Source organism: Peromyscus maniculatus, chromosome 23, assembly GCF_049852395.1.
Source record: "Peromyscus maniculatus bairdii isolate BWxNUB_F1_BW_parent chromosome 23, HU_Pman_BW_mat_3.1, whole genome shotgun sequence".
In the NCBI taxonomy this organism is placed as follows: domain Eukaryota; kingdom Metazoa; phylum Chordata; class Mammalia; order Rodentia; family Cricetidae; genus Peromyscus; species Peromyscus maniculatus.
In genome coordinates this window covers 8,160,549-8,175,867 of record NC_134874.1, presented here as the reverse complement: position 1 = coordinate 8,175,867, position 15,319 = coordinate 8,160,549, and the positions used below count along the sequence as shown (strand labels likewise).

Here is a 15,319-nt window from a genome sequence, read left to right as displayed (position 1 = left end):
CCAGTGTCTTCCTGCTGTCTGTCTGTCCTCTCTGCCTGCTGATCCAGATGTAAAACTCTCAGCTACCTCTCCAGTATCGTGCTTGCCTGCACACTGCCATGTCATGCCACGGCGATAATGGCCTAAATCTCTGAATTGTAAGCTAGCCCCCAATTAAATGCTTTCATTTATAAGAGTTGCCATGGTCATGGAGTCTCTTCACAGCAGGAGAAACCCTAACAAAGACAGTAGGTACTCAATCAATGTTTAAGGGATGAATGTTTTCAGGACTTTGTAACTTCAGAACTGTTTCTGTTCCTGAAACAATCCTCCATGATGGTGTTGCTCACCCCAAGTGTCCTTTAAGGTCAAGGCTCAGTTGCCATCTTCAGGCAGCCAGCATCCAGTCTGTAAGATGGGAATCATGTAAGTTAATTAAACAGAATTGAATACAGGGAGTTGGTTCAACATCGACTGGAGGGTGGGGAAGGAAGAAAGGATCAGTATGCAATACACAGTACTTGCAATATCTGCATAGCCCGTCACCCTGGTAGGTGGTATGGTTTCCCTGGGTCCTCTGTCCCAGGATGTTTCACAAGGCAGCCGCCATATGTCAGCTGAAACTGGGGTCAGTTTCCTCTGAGGGAGGGATCTGCTTCCAAGATCACGCCAGTGATCACGGTGAGGTTCAGCTTCTTCATGGGCTTTTATAGTGAAGTCTTTGGCTGTGGGTAGAGGAGGTCCTTACCTCCTAGATGTCTCCATAGGGAACTCCCAACGTGGCTGCTGGCTTCATCAGAATGAGCAAGCCAGAGGGAAAAACCATGGCTGAGATCAGTCTCCTCATTCAGTCTCAGGGGTGGCATCCCATCACCTCTGCTGTGAGAAATGAGGCAGGAAGCCCATCATCTCTGCCACAGGAGAAGGACTCATACATACAGGAGTCCCCGGACCAAAGATCACTGGGAAAACTCAGAGGTGGAACCAGGCGGGAAGTAGCTCATCATTCATAGGGCTAGAGGAACAATGGGGATGGCTGGGGTTCTAGAATCTGAATGCTTGGAAGAGTGGCTGGCAACGATCCTGAGGAGGCGACCCTGACCAGCTGGTGCTGGTAATGGATAGGCTCCCATGGTGGTGTTTCTAACATTATTTCTGGAACCATTGAGTGACAAGGGGGACAAGATTCAGTGAGGTGAGCTGTACCTCTGAAAATTCACCTCCTACATCCATAATGAAGCTTTCTAAAATAATTTCCATTCTGGGCAGGGGGGAGAGGGTGCACAGTGCAGGGGGAGTTGTATACGGACTTCAGCACATTTGGAGGTCAGAAGTCAATCTTTGGGTCTTTCATGGTTCTCCATCTTGTTTTGAGACTAGAACACATTGCTGCCATGTGCCAGGTCCTGTGTGAATGTCTATGGATTCTCCCATTTGTGCCTCCCATCTGATCATAGGGTGCTGGGATTCCAGGCACATGTGCTATTGTGTCAGGCTTTTATGTGGGTTCTGGACATCTTCACTTGCTTCTTCATGTTTAAGTTTCTTTTCCTGACAAAAACAACTTAGAACTGGTTTATTCTAGATCACTGTTAGAGATTCAGGCCCTTATGGTGAAATCAAGACAGCAGGAGCCCAAGGTGCTGATCACATGACATCCATAGTTAAGAAGCAGCAAGCGCACGCTGTGCTCAGTCCAGGATCCCAACCCAGGGAATGCTACCACCCACAGTGGGTGGGTCTTCCCACCTCCGTGAACACAGTCCAGATAATCCCCCACGTGCTCAGAGTTAGCTTAACCTTGATATCACCTCACTGGTGTGTCCAGACCCTTGTCTCATGGACGATTTTAGATCCTGTCAAGGTGGCGACATGAACTACCACATCATGCTTGCTTCCTGAGTACTTTACTGATGGAGACATCCCCCCAGCTCCACATAACAATCCTGAATCCACAGAGCCTGGACTGGTATTTGGGAACAGGGTATTTGCAGAAGCAACTAGATCTGAGAGATGGCAGACATGCACACCAGGAGGCATGGGAAAAAAGATAGACCAACTGTGCCTATAAGCTAGAGGTGCCAAAGGTTGACAGGAAATGTCCCGGAGCTAAGAGAAAGGCAGGGGTGGATACTCTCGCATCCTACAGAAGGAAACTTTCCCTGACACCTTGCTCCTCAATTTTGTTTGGTACGATCAATGACAAATTCCTATACCTTGGGCCACCTGGCTTGGGGTTCTCAAGTTGCTCTTTAATCACAGTTTTCCTTTTTGCTGTTTCAATTGTGATCAGCCACGAACCCAACATGCCAGATGTCAACAGCTAATGAGTTCCAACTAACTCTCAGTGCAGTGTGTTATGATCAGTCCATTTTACTTTTGATTTTCATTAACCTCCTATTCTGCCTGTCTTGTGCATTAAACTTTATCATAGATGCATAAAGGACAAACCCTTCAGTGTATGTAGATTTTAGGATTGCCTACAGTGTCTAGGCTTCCTGGCGGGTCTTGGAACAGATCCTTCATGGATGACGGTGTGTGTCTTTTTGTTATAGAAGGTCTGGGTTGCGAACAGCCTCCCTCAGCTTGAGGTCATCTCTGGTGCCATCTGTCATGTAGACCTACGACAGATGTCCCAAGGATGCTTTCAGTATGGTTACTGTCTATCGTTACCATGCAGGTGACAGAGGGTGGGTAGAAGGGGAGCAAGGGAAGCATGGGCACTAACACATGGCTCTCTGGAGGAAGCTTTGGTGGCCCTCCTACCGTGCAAGCCCTGGCTGGGTCTCCTCCCTCCTCTGTGTCCCTTTGGTCTCTTGAATGGCGCATTATCAAGGTGTCTCATGCACTGTCTACTTTCTCATGAACCCCATGCGGGTAGGCACTCTCTTCTTTTTGCCTTACTCTTTCTCCAGGGCCAAGCACATAGTAGGTGGTCAGAAAACAGTGGTTAAGTTGAATATTTGGTAGGGAAAGTGGAGAAAGAGAGGCTTGTCGGCAGGAAGGCTGGGTTAGCTCAGTTCCAACCGCGGTCTTCACGTTAACATTTAATCTTCATAACAGTTCTGGGTGCAGGTGTTTAATCTCCATTTTGCATATATGAAAAATGATCCAAATGATTTACCCACAAAGGAATGGCAGAACCAGGGCTTGAATCTTCTTTCTACAAAACATCCCTGCTCTCACATCCTTCTTACAGTTGTCAGGAATGAACAATTAATGTGTTCCCAGAAGCCGCAGGGTGGGTCTATGTATTGCCATCTGCATCCACGCTTGTGTTAGTGATATTATCGTTTTTTTTTCATTTTGTGTATGTACCTATTTGTATGTGGAAGTATGCAGTGTATGTGTATATGTTTCTGTACATGTGAGTGCATGTATATATGTGTGTATGTATGTATATTTGTATGTGTGTCAGTATGTATGTGGTGATATGTGTATGTGTGTGGTGTTTGTATCTCTGTGTGTGTCTGTGTTGGGGGAGTGCATGTGGTATATGTGGGCATGTGATATCATTCATATTCTGGGCACTGGGGCAGTTGAGAGGTTCGCTCTCTTGAGAGCTCTGGTTGTTGAAATGGAGCTGCTCTGTCTGGGAGTGTGATGAGGGCCAGAGGACGTCAGGTATCCAGCTCCGTCACTCTCCACTTTATTCCTTTAAAAATATTAAACTTCATTTTGATTCTATTTGTTTCTGCCTCAACTCCTCCCAGTTCCACCCCTTTCCTCTCTGACCCAACATTTTGTCCTTTTTTTTTTTTTTAATGCCCATCAAATCCAATTTATGTTCTTGGACGTGTGGCCTTCCCTGGAGTGTGGTCAACTCACTACACACAGAAAGAAGCGCCTTCTCCCAGCAGCTAGGGCAGGACTTTCCATGGCGGGATTTGGTCTGGCCTGAGCGTGCACAAGTTTTTCCCATGGTGTCCCCAGAGCTGTGAGTTCATGCACAGCTGGCCTGCTGTGACGGTTTCTTCATATGCTCGTATGCTCTTTCCACCCAGTCTTCCGCAGTGATCCCTGGGCCCTGGGAGAAGGAATGTGATCTGTGCTCACTTAGGGCTGAGCACTCCACTCAGAAGTCTCCTGTTCTCTGCACATTGACTCGCCGTGATCTGTGTTAATCACTCTCTGGAGCAAAGAGAAGGTTCTGTGATGAGAATAGAGAGATACATTCATCTTTGGGTGTGATGAGCTGTTAGGAGTCAGTTGAATACTACGTCCACCTTAATCCTTTGGAGACAGGGTGTGAACCTGGAACCTGGACAGCTGCCAATACACATCAGGGATCTTGTCTTCTCCCACCCGAGTACTAAGGTTGCAGGGCCACGCTCAGCCGTACCCAGATTCTTATGTGTGTGACGGGGATTCGAACTTAGGTCCTTGCGCTCCTACAGCAAATTCTCTTACCCACTGAACAATCTCTCTAGACTGACATCCAATCATCACTTCACAGAATAAGCAGTGTTGACGGAGGGTCTGCAACCAAACTGAATATTCTAGTTAGCGCCAATTCTACTGCACAGCCAGACAGCTGAAGTCTACCAACATCCCTCCATGAAGAGTGATTAATACGTTGTTGATACATCTAATGGTTTGTTTAATTGATGGCTTCTGCCATTATTAGGGGAGAGTTTAAAGGGGCTTTTTATGATTGTAAGGCCCACATCAATTAGTCTTGGAAACAAGAGTGTAAATACAAATGTCGCTTGTTCTGTTGCCAATCAAAACCAGCGCATATACTTGTAGCCAAAGCTTTAAGGATTTCTTCTGTAAATATTTGAGCATGTATTATGAGTCTGGCACTGTTCTTGTGGTGGTGTGGGACGTGAACATGTACAAGATGCACCCTGCCCTCAGGGGTCTCGCAGTGTAGTTAAAGAAGTGAGTCATACACACGCGTGTTAATTAACACAAGGCCGTTGAGGGTAAAGTACTAATTAGCAAGTAAGATACTAGGGGAGTTGTGCTGTGGCTAGTTACAGTAACAGTAGAGAGGAGCTTTGATATCAGCACTGAGCGCTTGGTGCTCATTCTGTTTTGGAGATGAGGAAACCAAGGGCTTAGAGATGCTGAAGGACTGGCACAAGGTCACAAAACTAACAGGTGAGACGTGATGGTTAACACCGACTGTCGGCTTGACAGGGTCCAGAACCACCTAGCAGACAAGCTTCTGGGCTCCTCTTAAGGGACTACCTAGTTTACATTAATTGAGGTGGGAAGGCCCACCCCGAATGCGGGTGGCACCAACTGGAGTCCTGGACTGAATAAAAGAGAGTAAGAGAGCTGGACACCAGACTCCACCATGCTCTGCCTCTTGTCTGTGGATGTGACAGCTTACCTCATGCTCCTGCCGTCATGACTTCCCTGCCCTGATGGGCTGTACCCTTGAACAATGAGCCTTGCTGTGGATATCGCTCTGTATAAATAAAATGCTGATTGGCCAGTAGCCAGGCAGGAAGTATAGACAGGACAAGCAGAGAAGAGAATTCTGGGAACAGGAAGGCTGAGTCAGGAGACGCCGCCAGCCGCTGCCATGAGTACCAACATGTAAGATACTGGTAAGCCATGAGCCGTGTGGCAAGGTATAGATTTATAGAAATGGGTTAATTTAAGATATAAGAATTAGATAACAGGAAGCCTGCCACGGCCATACAGTTTGTAAGCAATGTAAGTCTCTGTGTGTTTACTTGGTTGGGTCTGAGCGGCTGCAGGACTGGCGGGTGAGAGAGATTTGTTCTGACCTTGGGCCAGGCAGGACTGGAGAAAACTCCAGCTACAGAGCCTAGATGAACCCTCTAGTTCTTGAGCTGGTTTGTCTGAGGATTTTACTATTGTTCCAGGAAAAGGAGCTGAGACAGGAAAAGACCCCAAGTTATATTGTAGGAGGATGAACTCTTAAGCCCGGTACAGAGCCTGTTCTGTGTGTGGCTGTGGATATCGGTGGCTGTGTTGGGAAACCTGGGAGACTTGTGATAAATTTTCTTACCTTAATGACATTTAAACTGGGTTTTGAAGCACAAACAAAGAGGTCGATAGTTAGAGAAAGGGAGACAAGATTTCAGCAGAAGGAACAGCCCATGGAAAGCACCCATGTTTGTGCCTTAATTTCCCCTCCTCTTTAGTTACCACACTTACCCTGTCTTTTTCTTCTTTCCAAGTCACCATCTATCTCTTGTGCCCCATCTTCCTGAGAAGGGATGGACATGGGTTCTTTGATCCTACCACCATGAGGCTTAGTTTTTTTGGGCGCAGGAAGCCTCTGTAGTTCTAAACTAGATTTGTATTTCATCCATGATATTCAGTACTTTACAGAGAAGGTTGTAAGGTCCCTGTGTTCCCTCCACACATACTCTGTTAAGAGTGCTAGAAACACATGGAGGGAGCTGTCTTAGGAGGTCTAAAGTGCTTATGGCCATTAAAAAAAAAAAAGAAATTCTGAAAGAAAACCAAAGCAGATGGGAACAAATTGAATTTTCTGCCCTAGGAGGTCCTGAGCTGTGAAACTCACATAATTGACCCTGCTGGCCTGAGGTGGTGAGGGGGTACAAGAAATGGGAGGGCTGGGGAGGGAAGAGGAGCTGAGGAATGTGTGCAAGGGAGGGAAGGATCATTGTGCAGGAAGAGGGGTACACCCTCCAGGTGTCTCCATCTCCATCAGAGAATGGAGAAACTTGATAAGGACGCCCCATGCCATCGCCGCTCAGAGCCTCTGTGGAGTGGAAACAATTGCATGGAGCCTATAAGGTAATATGAAAAGAGGCCTATGAAGAGCTTTTTGGTACACAGCAGGTCATAAACCCCCAAATAACTAACATTACTGATAACATTGGGCTTCAGGGTAGGATGCCGGGCTGTGTTTCAGACTGGGTTCCATAGAATAAGAAGGTGACAGACACTAGAATTCTCGGGAACTTGATATACTGAGGCAAGAGCAGAGGGGTGGGGGATGGGAGAGGACATGAAGAGGGAGTGAACGGAGTCTGTGTTGCTCATTGAAGACCATAGCCTGACACCCCTGGGAGCCCTGGAGTAAGGATGATGCAACGGCATTCTATATTGAAGTCAGACACACCTTTCCAGCTCATTAGTTGTTGGATGTAGGATGTATTGGTAGAGAGGTGAGTTGGTGGGATGGGTCCCGTTTGACTAAGGGCCTTCTCTAGGCCATATGTCAAAGCAGCTGACATTCACAAGATCTAGTGTATGGACATTTGGGCTAATGAAGTGGATCAAGATCGACTATATCAACCTGGTCCGTTGCCATGGTGAGGGATGTTGAATGGGGGTACAACAGAGTAAAGATGGTACTTCCACCACAAAACCACAAGGTTGAATGTTGAACACCAAATTCACAGAAGAATCACTCCAGTGTCAGTGAGGAGACTTCTGAGTTCCTTTGGGATCTTGATCTTTTATGAATCCTGCTCTTCCATCAGATACCTACGCTATTACACTTCTATTCCAAGACAGAAAATTTATCCTAATCCATAAATTATTCTTATATTCTTTTGTGCCTTGTATACAGTTGGTGCTCACAACTGCTTTCTCAGAGGAAGTACTTTCAGCAGTGAATGTATAGACTTCTTTCCCTGACATTTCTGGCCCTCTTGATTCCCTTACAGACAGTCACTGTTTCAAAGATGATCAATGGGCTAAGCACGCTTCTGAATTCAGAAATGCTGCTGAATGAGTAGAGCCCCACAATGCCTTTGACCAGTAGTCAGTTATTCTTAGGACAAGACCCCACGTTCACCTTGCAATACACCTATAGCCCTCTAGGAGGCAGTGACTCTCAGATTGGAGTCCACTGTTCTGGTTAATATAGGTCTTTGCTTTTCCTGAGTTTGACTGATTTTGAGGTTCTGTTCCCATCCTGCACTTTTGTTCTGGCTACATCTTCCACCTGAAATGACCTCTCAAATGTACCTTGATCTCTATGTGTACAAAGCGCATCCGTCTTTCTTTAAAGCCTCAACCCAAATGCCAACACCACTGAAGTCTTTTTCTGATTCCATTCAAGTAGGAAGAGGATGTATGCCCCTTACTGTGCTGGTATAGAGCTCTTTCTGCTTGGCACTCATTTATAGCACTGGCTGCCTGATTTGGACAGTTTGTGAACCGGTGACATTCACAAAGAAAAGATAAAAGGGGAGTTTCAATAGAGAACTATTCTAATAAAGAACAGTAGTTGGCCAACTTCTGATTTGCCAACATGTCTTTGAAAGGAACAGGTCTTGTCAATGCCATCATTTCCTCAAAGAGGCCTATTTAAGCACACAAGAGGAAGAATTGTATCATGTCACAGCACAAGAGTCATTTTAGTAATCAAATAAGTTTAGTTGTATGAAAATTTTCTCCTGTTTATGAGTCCTTGTGAAGAATCTCTCACAGATCAGCCCTGGCCCAGAGAGGCTCCCTGGCATCTTCATCTTCTCTCCTTGTTCATATCTCTTTCCCTTCATCATGGCTAGCCTGTCTCTCATGCATCTGAATTAATATGGTCTCCCTGATGAAGCCAGGCTCCTGGGAAGCAATGTCAAACTATTTGATGAAACACCATAAAGTGCAGAGATGTTGTTCTTTTTTCAGAATAGTCTGGTTCCTTATCCCCTAAGTTGGTCTATAAACCCTGTGAAGTAGCTGTACTGGGAACAAGGCGGCTTGCAATACCTATACAGCCCTCTAGGAGGTGGTGGCTTTCAAGTTGAACTCCAGTGCTCTGGCTTTGTTCTTCCTGATTGTGACTGATTTGGAAATTCTGTTCCCACTCTTGTACCCTCAGTATCTTTAGCCTTTTGCAGAAGGAAGCGGCATTGAGGAGTCACTTTGATTTCTGCCTGCTAACTAGCACTGAAGGAAATCATTTGGTCCTAACAGGAAGGCACTTTCCATCGTCTATATGAGACCAGAGCACACTCCATTAGCAGCATCATGGTAGATTTTTGATAAATCCTGAAGAGATCTCCAAAGAGCTGTCTCACAGTTCATGATGTTGGCTCTCTTTGTTAGTTCTGAAGACACTCTTGGTTGAGCTTGAGCCTGCTCATGCCTGGTGTTACATTCCTGACATCCCCTGTCCCTTGAAGCAACAGCAAGAGAGAGTGGAGACCAAAGACAGCCTGGCGCAAGGTACATCTCGGTCACTGAGTACCGGGATGTCTTGTGACTCCTTTGAGCTGCCTTTGATCACTGCCCCTCTAGGATCCCTGGGAGAGCTGTGCCAAAAGAGACATTATCCTGGGTCAAGACATTTAACCACAGACCCCCCGGAACAACACAGACTGAACCGTCCTGTGTGGGCTGAATGGCTGGTACTCAGATAGTCGGTCTGTGGGTACCAAACTCTTCTTTGATCATTGGTGTGTAAATCACTGACGATGTCGAGTTAATCACGCACTGGAAACGGTTCCTCTCTCTGAGTTAATGAGCCCGACACTCTGAGCAGAATCTGTTTACTCACTCTACTTTCAAATCTTGGGCAGTTTGAACAATGAATTGTACCCAATAATTTCTCTTTGTTTTTAGGCAATAGGGAAAAATTTTCTTTTCTCCCGCAAAACACATAGACTCATTGGACAGAACTATTTTGTTGTCTTCTTTTTATTTTATGTCGAGTGTGTGTGTACGTGGGGGTGGTGTGGACTGTGTGTGTGTGCTTGTGTGTGAAACAGACACACACCTGCTACTGCACATCTGTGGAGGTCGGAGGGAAACCTCTGGTGTTGGCATTCACTTTCTTTTGTTGGAGGCAGTCTCTTGTCTGCACTGTGAGTACCTGGGGGTTGCTGTGGGCAAGGACAACAGCCTGGAGGGCTTGCCAGAGGGACAGCACCAGGGTAGCTGGCCCACCAGCCTCCAGCCAAGCTCCAATGCCTGCCTCCCGCATCCCTCTAGGGATATGCTGAGATTGGTTGGCTACACCTAGCTTTTATGCGAATCCTAGGGATCTGAACCCACATTCTGAGGCTCACGTGGCATGCACCTGACCCCACTGAACTATCTCCTCAGTCCCCGAAATCCTTTTTTCTCATTTAAAAAAAAATTCTTTATAAGAATTAGAAGGGACATGTGTGAATGTGTGTGTGCTCGCGTGTGTGTGTGTGTGTGTGTGTGTGTGTGTGTGTGTGTGTGTGTGTATGAGTGTGCACATGTGTGAGAGAGGGAGAAAGGAGGGGGTGGAGAGGGAAAGAGGGAGATTTTTGTCCTTGGTTTTTCTGAGTCACTGCCTAGTAAGTTCAACCACAAACCAAGAGTTTCACTGGTGAGATTTTTTTTTTTTGTCTCATCCATAACAACCACAGAGGCAACATTTCTCCCATTTGTGTGTGTGTGTGTGTGTGTGTGTGTGTGTGTGTGTGTGTGTGTGTGTGTGTGTGTGAATGTGGAGACTGGGAAAGCATCATTCCTCCCTTTGCCAAAGCTGTGCATCCTTACAACGGCCTGAGGACTGGAGGTGGGTGCACTCTAAGGCCCTGAGCCCTGGCTCTGTGATCCCTGACTGGCCCTCCAGTGGGAACCTCACTTCCCTTCAAGTCCCAGTGCCAATGGTTCTTCCCTGCTCTCCCTGGGGCAGCCCAGCTCACAGGCAGAGGATCAATGTGTCCGTGGCAGCTGCCACTTAACAAGCTCTCGTCACTTCCCTGAGCCTCGGTACCCCCATCTTACCCCCAGGGAACGATCATGGTGTCTTTGCGTATGTTCTTAGGAGGATGGAATGTGGTGATATAAGGAGAGGTCATACAGTCCTCTCTAGTGGCAACTCTATTGCTATTCTTTGTGAAGCACGTCCTATGTGCCAGGTCAGCCCTCACTGACCCCAGAGCTCATCGTTCGGCTAGCCTGGCTGGCTGCCTTGCTCTGAGCATTCTCTGTCTATGCCTCTACAGGTTGGAATTACAGGTAGCCATCATACGTGGGTCCTGGGGACCTGAACTTTGATCCTTAGGCTTATATAGCAAGCACTTTATCTCCTAAGCCCTCTCTCCAGTCCCATCTGGACTTTTTCTATGCAAATGATTAACAGTGCCTTCATTAGAATTTATAAGAGATGCTAAGAGATGATATATATATTGAGACAAGGTTTCTCTGTGTAGCTTTGGTGCCTTTCCTGGAACTCACTCTGTACCCTGGGCTGGCCTCGAACTCACAGAGACCCACCTGCCTCTGCCTCCCTAGTGCTGGGATTAAAGGCAGGCGCCACCACCGACTGGCTGCCTTAAATATATTTTATGGACTGCTTTGGGTGTTAAAATGTGGAGTTGAAGAATATAAGCCATTAAAATGGCCACATAAAGTGAAAGGCGAGCTATTCTACAAAGCTCATAAGAAGAATCAAGGTTGTGGATCAGCAGGAGAGGAAGAAAAAGGAGCCTGAGGGAGAAGGGAGGCGGTGGGGGAGATCCTTGATGTGAGAAATGGGTAAAGCTGTCCAAGTCCAGGATGCTTTACTTCTAACTTCAAGTGTGTTGCTTTACTGCAGGGTACAGATTGTAGACTCAGGCTGACAAAGTCTGTTTCACAGAATGAGACTCCTGTTGGTGGTGTTTTGGGGAGTGGATGTTGAGGGGTAGGGTTCTGAATAAGAAGACACAATTTGGGAAAGAGAAGAGCATGTTGGGATGCTGATCTGATAGCCCACAATCTGAACCATCTAATACACCAAATACCCCAAATTGGAGAAATAGAAGCCCCCTTCTTAGCCCCAGGGGTTCCCAAAGTAATAGGAAGGAGCCTGGGTCTCCCATTAATTAATAGATCCAAGTCTGCAGTAATTTCCTTTTGAATTTCAAAGAACAGAGTAGCACTAAAAGATGTGTGTGAAATATAGGATGCTCTGCTTCCCTGTTTAGGCTCCTGGGTTTACAGATGGGGAAACTGAGGCCATGTGGGCAGAAGGAGGCTAATGGAGGTCTCATTTGATGGCTGCCCAATGAGCCTTCTTCCCTGAGCCTGTGGTAGGAGACATTAGGCAGGGTTAATGAGCCAGCTCCTCTATCTACTGGCAGCCTGGGTCTGCAGCACTCAGCTCAGATTTAGGCAAAATATCACAGACTCCCAGAAGCACTTTCACTTTTAAAGGGAAATTGTCAGGATGTAAGTGAAGGCTATCTTGCCAGAGGCATGAGTGTGTTTGTTGGAGGTGTTTGAGTGGACTGTGGGAAGGACGGATAGCCTGTGACCGGAAAGAGGAGAGGAAGGGGTTGCATTTGGCTCCATCTCCTGCTTTTAGCTCTTGCTGGGGTCGTCATTCCAGAACGGTGTCCCAGGAAATTAGGTCTTGCACGTAAACTGTAGGGAGGGGGGTCACTTAGCAATGTTAACTCAAGACTCCAGTGGGCTAGAGGATGAAACACAAGTCCCCCCACTTGCCTCCCTACAGGGTCCACATTTCCAGGACTCACCACCCCTTAGGGATGGATCATGAAATGGAGATGTCTTGGCTGAGAAGGAGCAGACTCCATTATACTCATGGATGCCCTAGAAAGGATTCACTAGCCCACCAATACCCAGAACTGGCTGCTGTTGCTGTTTGCAAGAACCTGAACTGTAACACCGACATCGGAGCCCCACCATCCTTTAGCTATGGAGAAGAGGATGCTCCTGTGTTTCATGGGTGCGTAGGACTAAGATAACATCACCCAGAGTACCCGCTGTGGTTGTTTATTTACCTCTAAGTGGGTGTTACCTTTTTTTTCCTATTCAATTCTCATTATAAAAGTAATAGATTTTTTTCCCCCTTAGACAAAGATGTACAATCTAGCTAAAGAAGAGAAGAAACTTCAGCCATCATTTTATAATTCAAAAAATGATCTCATTTTCATTTGGGGGCATATCCCTGTGTTTGTTTCTATAAGCATGGCTTTTTAATGGAAATGGACCAAGAACGTATAGACTTTGGTGATGTAAATGGATCATTATTTCCTTAACAAGACTTACGATGGCAAGCATTTGTTGAAATTATTTGTCGAAAAGCGAGATGCCAAGCTAATGAAGGCTCCACTAATGGACAGAGCACGGTTCTTATAATCCAGATTAATATGCAACTGAACCGATCAGGGGCAGACAATTCATCCATTTATTTAACAACCAGATTGAGTTATCTACTTCACTTCAGACAGCTTACCACACAGGGGATGCAGTGGCTCAGAGGCCGCCTGAAGCGTACACACGCTGGGCGGAGACAGGACGTAAATAAATAAACACGGGAGTGGATACATTGCTGCGGTTAAATGTAAAGAGGGCTCTGATAGTGTAAAGAAGAATAAGATGACGTCTGCAGACACTGAGAGCTAGGGCGGGGCACTATTGTCTTCAGTTTCATGATGTTTTGTTTCCCAGTGAGTGCAAAAGCAATGGATTCTTTATGACATGTTCCATACATGTTATTGTGCTTTGTTCGTATTTACCCTCCATCAGACTTCCCGGTCCCACTTTCCCTTCTTGGCCTACTCATTCTTCCATATGCATATAGCGATATAGAATATAGGATATACACATACATGACATATACATGGTGCATGTATTTGCCACGCATATTCACATATGTATATACACATATGCCACATATTTATATGTGTATGTCCTATATATGTCATATATGTATCCACACAGATATATATACACATATGCATCACTTGAATGTATGGCCCACATAGATTCCCCTCACAGCTCTCTCTCCATTCACCTCTCTCTCTTCTCCTTCCCCCACAAACCCTCACATCCATCTATATATAGCTATGGATATAAACCTAGATTCCCATCACGAGAGAAAACATATATTTCATGTGACGCTGCTACAAATGTTCTTGAGGTGCTGGAACCAGAGCAAGGCTCTGAAGTCGGGAACAATGTCCTGTGCAACTATCGAGTCCCAAATGGACCCGTGTCAAGTCAGATGGGGCAGGCAGACGGGGCAGTGGTTGCTAACGGGGACATCCATACCCGGTTTTATTGTGACCAGCGAGGACATAGGCACAGGTGCTTCCCAGGAGGCCCAGAGTTAGATTCTGTAGCATCTTGAAGGCACAGTGGGATGTTGGGGTGGTGGATGATAGTGACTTCTGAGAAGGTTGCCTGCAGAAGGTAGGCTGTGTATTTTCAAAGGTTCTTTTCTACCTCAGTGTGGAGACCCCTCGGGAAGAGGCAAGAAGAAGAGCCAGAAGTTGGGGTGGAGGAGGGGGCAGTAGAATCATGTGGGGAGAGAGATAATCAGAGTACGGATGAGGACCTGGTAATGGGGGAGCGGGGGAGCAGGGATCAGAGTTGAGGGGAGAGCTTAAGGGCTGAGCCTTTTGGATGCTGAAAGATGGGCTCTGGGGTGAGGAAGGGACTTAGTTAAAGACGGCTGAACAGCCAGGTGGTCCCACAGTGGAGAGGGGGAGAACAGTGGGAGAAGAGTTGGGGAAATTGGATGTTTGATTTTAAGTTTAAGATCTTGGTTGGAATTTGCTTTGGGTTTTATTGATGTGAAGAGAAACCATGACTGGGGCAAATCTTATAAGGGGAGATATTTAAGTGGGGCTGGCTTACCGTTTCAGAGATTTAGTCCATTATCGTCATGGAGGCAGGCATGTTGCTGGAGAAGGAACCTGAGGGTCGTACATCTGGATTGGAAGGCAGCAGGAAGAGAACCTCTGAAACCTCAAGCTCTCCCTCAGTGACACACTTCCTCCAAGTGTGTCACATAAGGCCCCACCTACTCCAACAAGGCCACACATCCAAATCCTTTCAAATAGTGTCACTCCCTATGAGCATATGGGGGCCATTTTCATTCAAATGACCACAGAGTCCAAAGTGGATATCTTAATCCTACAGTGAGATATATACATGCTGAGGCCAGAGGATGGATTGAAAATGAAGATGTTTTACAATTTTTAGCATGTAGATGCTCATGAGAGCCATGGGACTACATGGGAAAATGATTACATGAAAGAGAGTGAGAGAGAGAGAGAGAGAGAGAGAGAGAGAGACAGAGAGAGAGACAGAGACAGAGACAGAGAGAGACAGAGACAGAGACAGACACACAGAGAGACAGAGAGAGACAGAGAAAGATACACACACGCACATGCGCGCGCGCGCACACACACACACACACACAGAAAGAGAGAGAGAGACAGAGAGACAGAGAGAGAGAGAGAGAGACAGAGACAGAGACAGAGACAGAGAGAGAGAGAGAGAGAACTTGAGCTCCAATGGGGCTGGGGACTGTGGCAGCATCTTTTTAACATTTGTTTGAGAGGAAAATTGGCTGGACCAATATTCTTCTGTGAAGTGTGTGTGTGTGTGTGTGTGTGTGTGTGTGTGTGTGTGTGTACACATGTGTACATGTGTACATGTG

At 46.4% G+C, this 15,319-nt stretch overlaps 1 long non-coding RNA gene across 3 annotated transcripts in view; it reads left to right on the top strand.

The window, feature by feature from the left end:
- The window catches only part of LOC102911224 (uncharacterized), a 71,415-nt gene that overhangs the window by 52,904 nt on the left and 3,192 nt on the right, over positions 1-15,319 (top strand). Inside the window, exons 1-2 of one of the 3 annotated variants that reach the window (XR_442577.3) lie at positions 1,041-1,174; positions 12,362-12,595. The exons of 1 other annotated variant lie outside the window; for it this stretch is intronic. This is a non-coding gene — a long non-coding RNA (uncharacterized LOC102911224). Of the gene's footprint in view, positions 1-1,040; positions 1,175-12,361; positions 12,596-15,319 lie in introns of those variants that run through there. One more of the 3 variants, XR_013047526.1, reaches the window with a different exon arrangement.